The sequence below is a fragment of the Pyxicephalus adspersus genome, chromosome 7 (genome assembly GCF_032062135.1).
Source record: "Pyxicephalus adspersus chromosome 7, UCB_Pads_2.0, whole genome shotgun sequence".
NCBI classification, from domain to species: Eukaryota; Metazoa; Chordata; class Amphibia; order Anura; family Pyxicephalidae; genus Pyxicephalus; species Pyxicephalus adspersus.
This window is the reverse complement of record NC_092864.1, coordinates 63,231,153-63,235,940: the sequence shown is the minus strand read 5'-3', so window position 1 is coordinate 63,235,940 and position 4,788 is coordinate 63,231,153. Positions and strand designations below refer to the sequence as shown.

The following is a 4,788-nucleotide window of genomic DNA, read 5'->3' as shown; positions in this document are numbered from 1 at the left end:
TCTTCACTGAGGAGAGGTCTGCACTGAGGGGGGATCTGCACTGAGGGGGGATCTGCAATGAGGAGGGGTCTGCACTGAGAAGGGGTCTGCACTGAGGGGGGATCTGCACTGAGGAGGGGTCTGCACTGAGGCAGGCTCTGCACTGAGGGAGATCTGCACTGAGGAGGGCTGGACTGAGGAGGGGTCTGCACTGAAAGGGGGGTCTGCACTGAGGGGAGATCTGCACTGAGGAGGGGATCTGCACTGAGAAGGGGTCTGCACTAAAATCAGTAGCAGTGCAGTGGGAAGGTAGGTTTCATAAACATTTCAAGACATTGAAACAGAATAAATAAAAACAAAAATACAACTTTACTCTGCTATTACCTGCAGAGTTTTTATTACCTAATTGGCTTCCACTGATGACTTTCCCTTTTTCACTGCTTTAACTTTGCTTTCAAGGAGTTAATATTAAGTCAAAGTCAGGTTCTTACAGTAGCTGCACCCACTTAATATCTGCCTGTCAGTGGTATTATCTGCATGTCATTGATATTTTCCTGTTGTTGGTATTATCTGCCTATCATTGGTTAAATCTGCATGTCATCCTTACTAGATGCTCCCCCTTCAACCTAACCCCACCTTCAGTCCCTTTATTCCCTAAAGTAACTCTTAGTCTCAGCTTTTTCAGATATACTTTTACATTACCTACTCCAGCAGTACAAATACCTCATTGGTGTAACTTCCTGAGTATAATATACTGCTAGCTCTTGTAAGGGTTTACTTATATATGTCAGTTAAAAAACAGGAAAATGAGCAAAGATGAGGTTTCCTGTCACATCTGGGGCAAGATAACATTTAAAGTAACTATAGGTACATGTTTACAAAGAATGAGCCTGCCTGTAACGGACAAGGAGGTTGTTTAAGTCATGGATAGAAAAGTGATTTATTTCTACCCCCAGTCACTCAATAAGAAATGAAATGAGTATTAGGGTCCTTTCCTCCTGTGTTACTTACTGTCTGTATCTGTCATTTGCAACCCCTATTTAATGCACAGCGCTGCATACTATGTTGGTGCTATATAAATCCTGTTTATTAATAATAATAATAATAATAATAATAATAATAAAAATCCAGCAGTGCATTGTCACAGAGCAGCTCCTAAGGCACTGTTGTCTGTTCTGCAACTGACTACAGCAAACTTTTTTTTACTTGTTTACTTCCTGAATAGTTTATGTAGTTAAGAACATATGTCGTATGGTACAAATTTGTAAATGTGAAATATTTCCTGATACCCCCAGCAATGTATTAGTCACTATGCTCACCGGTATACCGAAGATTTTTAACCCTCAATGCGCTTATTCTGCTGAAAAGCTGACACTGTCCTTTCTGGGTTCCTTCCTGTAGACTTTACATGGGAGTGGCAATTATTAACCTCTTCCTTGTTGTATTTTTTTTAGATTGCAGTGGCTAGAATTCCTGTTAACCCTCAGGGAGTAAGGGATAATAAGGCAGAAGGTTTGGGAATTTTACTTTCAGTTTGTGTGTCTATTACAGGAAAATGAGTCAGATATTCCACTTGGAAACAATGTGTGCATTCATAGCACTGTACAGGGGATTTCCTGAACTCGCTACTTTAGGGAACATTTTTTGGAAAGATTAAGGCCTATGGTGGTCTGTAGTGGTGCATTTAGTGCATACATGTTTTACACCACAACAGAAAAATTGAACCTGCTGCTTTTTTTAGAAAGGTGTGTCGCACCAACGCCTTAGATTTTTGGGAGCCTAAGTTTAAGGTAGATAGCTAAATTGAGCTTAATTGCATTTGCATCCAAATGTACAGAACACATGTGCACTGCAGCACACCACATCTGATTTTGCACTGTTGTGCTGTGTAGTCCATTGCATTGCACAGAATGGTACATGGTCTGATTTTTTTTTAGTGTGTTGGCAGCAAATTGTCTTAATGTAGCACATGTTTATGTGCACACCTTTTTAACACATAATGATGCAAAGCTGTAAATGGACCTGGCAGCCCATTCAGATTTACAGGCTTAAAAACAAGAGAAAAAAACAGTCTTGTTGCATTTTTTTGTTGAGGTCCACATTGCACAAAGTGTGTTGTGCTGCTCTGTGGTGCCTTTCAAATGCCTATTTTTCTTTAGGTCACCATAACTCGCTGGTGTGAACCTTAGTGTGCCTAGGCAATCTTTCAGTTAATTGTGTCTAGCCAGAATGTAAAAAAATCATACCTTTTTATTGGAAACCCTACCTAAAAAAAAAAGTGCACTTCCTGGCTTGTGAAGGTGCCTATACACTCCTTTACCTACAGCATGCATGGCTACAGTGGGATTCCATGGACCACCTGCTAACTCTTTAGTCACTTCTAAAAATAAAGAAATTTAAAGATTTATTACGGAAGTGATAGAGTTTAGTAATACTTTAAATGCCATGACATGCACAGTTTGCCACTGTTATCCACATGGTTTACATGTACAAGTGCTGTTACTGACTCCTAGAATTCCAGAACAGGCTTCAAAGGTTTCCAATGCATGATAAAGGAATATTCCATGCGGCTTTAGGATGCTCTGGTGGTAAAAGAAACATTTATGCAGCAGCATTTATCAGTTTACAGCATTGGAAGAAATAAATTAAAGCCTAACTCCAGTTAAATCCTTTATCCATCCTGGATGGAGGGAAGGAGGGGTAAAAGCGTTGTTAAACTACTCATCTGGTTGTGTCCCTGCTTGCCCTGCCTGATTTCTTATGTCTATATTTGACATGATTTGACATGAAGTTTGTAACACATGGCCGAAATTCTCGACACTTCCTGTTCTAAGGACATCGAAGGGTCACCCTAGGCTTTTTGGGACTTCAAATGAAACAAAGGAGGATGTTCTGTAAGAGATGGAGAATGTGGGAGGAAGGCAGGTGGGGAGGGCCAAGAAGTACAGTTTTTTCTTAAGCAAAAAGGGTCAGCTGCAGAGAAATCCAGAAATGGAAACAAATATGTTAAGTAGAAAGAAGCATCGGTATTAATATAGTAGGGGTTACAATGAACCATATGGGGTAATCTGCAAAGCATTGGTGTGTGTTGGTGAGAATAGGAAACAGATCAAGTGATATCTAAGTATTTTATAAGTGCATGTAATTATCATGGACCCACAATGTAAAGTTTGCACCAAAGCCCCATTTTTGTAGGATTTAAAAAATATATTCCCACAAAAGGGAATTGCATTTTTTATTATTTTTACCAGCAAGGAAGCTATTTATTACTTTTTGTTACGTGGATAGCATGTGTAAAGGTTATGACTTGTTTGGTTTTCAAGGATATATCCAATATTACCTTTTAAGTTTAGGGTTGGTAGTCCTAAATTTAAGTGGTAAGAAAGAAGGAATATAGGTCACTAGACAGACAAGTAGGTGTCCTCCACTGCTGCAGTTAGGGAGTCATAGCCCAATGAGTTCCCGTTTAGCACACTACCTAAAGTACTAACTAGGTGGTAACAGAAGCTGGGTGTGAATTTTGGTTGCTTGCTGGGTTAAAAGCAAATTAAAAGCAAGTAAATTAAAAGCATTTATTATGGGTGATTTTTGCTTCTAGTAGATCCTGTTAAATTTGTGGAATGTTTGGTAGGGTGACAGTAGAAAAAACGTTTGTCAGCATTTTGTTGCTCTAGAGCAGTTGTGCCCACACTTTTTGGCTTGCAAGCTACTTTTAAAATGACCAAGTCAAAAATATTTATCGACAATAAAAACTTGGACTTAATAACTCCTGTGTGCGGTAGAGTTTATTTTGAAAGGCAGGGCTCCGTGATCTACTTGCATTGACTTTGGGAACTTCAGGTAGAACTAAATCCATCTGTTGGGCAACCCATTTCTAGAGAATGAATGTAGAATATACTGCAGACTTGTGTTCTGGCAGTATTTGAATAATTATTATTGGGTTTCTTGTTAAGGACTGGTTGCAATGTTTTATGCAAAGTGGTTTCTAAATGAGGCCGGGTTTGTGGAGGTGACAAGTAAGCTGTCTTACTTATTGCATTGTAAGTGTAATTTCTGGTCAACCTAATTTGTTTATCATGGGTAAAGCCTGAAAGGGGTCATGATTTTCAAAGTCTAGTTTTGATTTTGACTCATCTGTTAGTGATGAACTACATATTTTTATCTTTGCCTGTATTTCAGATTTACTTCTAATAATAACATTTCTACATAGTCCTAGAAAGTTCATGAATGTTTCAGAACCCAGAATGAAATTAGTTCAAATTTTGGGAGAAGATAGTAAGACCCCATTAACACCAAGTTGATCAGTTGCAATTTATTTAATGCATGCACTTAAATGTCCGTTAAGTTGAGCATTAATGAGCTTTGCCTAAGGCATCCCATTCAAAAGATATAACCTGGCACCTGTAGCATTTTTGGTAATGCAGCACACCACAATGCATGGTATTCAATTACTATGTGTAGCAGTGTTGTGTAATATAGACGTACCCAAACTCAAAAAATTCACTTTACATAAAAGGGTAGACAACCATTCTATATAAGGCAAAACAAATTCTGTTTGCTTTTAAGTGCAACACCCTTTTATTTTTTTAAAAAGGGTGCAGCACTGCCTCTAAAAAAAGAATGAATGGGATCGCAAAGCCTCCCGGGATACCTATGTCATGCATCTCGAGAGGCTCTTGGGTGCTCCTTCTGCTCATGCCCGAGCATCTCAGAGCCTTTTTGTGAAAAGGGAAAAAAATTGGCGATCCCACGCATGCGCAGTGAGATAGGCAAGTTGTTTTCCAACCTATGTCACCTGATCTCATGCCT

The 4,788-nt window shown here is 39.1% G+C and overlaps 1 protein-coding gene and 1 long non-coding RNA gene across 3 annotated transcripts in view; one reads left to right on the top strand and one right to left on the bottom strand.

Annotated features, from left to right (window-relative positions):
* Positions 1 to 4,788, bottom strand: part of CFLAR (CASP8 and FADD like apoptosis regulator) — a 41,657-nt gene that overhangs the window by 33,303 nt on the left and 3,566 nt on the right. Inside the window, exon 1 of one of the 2 annotated variants that reach the window (XM_072418731.1) lies at positions 1,299 to 2,470. The exons of the other annotated variant lie outside the window; for it this stretch is intronic. The gene's annotated coding sequence lies outside the window, so the exon portion shown is untranslated. Of the gene's footprint in view, positions 1 to 1,298; positions 2,471 to 4,788 lie in introns of those variants that run through there. 2 annotated transcript variants of the gene reach the window in all.
* Positions 48 to 4,788, top strand: part of LOC140335798 (uncharacterized) — a 9,101-nt gene continuing 4,360 nt past the window's right edge. The window contains exon 1 of the long non-coding RNA XR_011921760.1: positions 48 to 288. This is a non-coding gene — a long non-coding RNA (uncharacterized lncRNA). The remainder of the gene's footprint in view (positions 289 to 4,788) is intronic.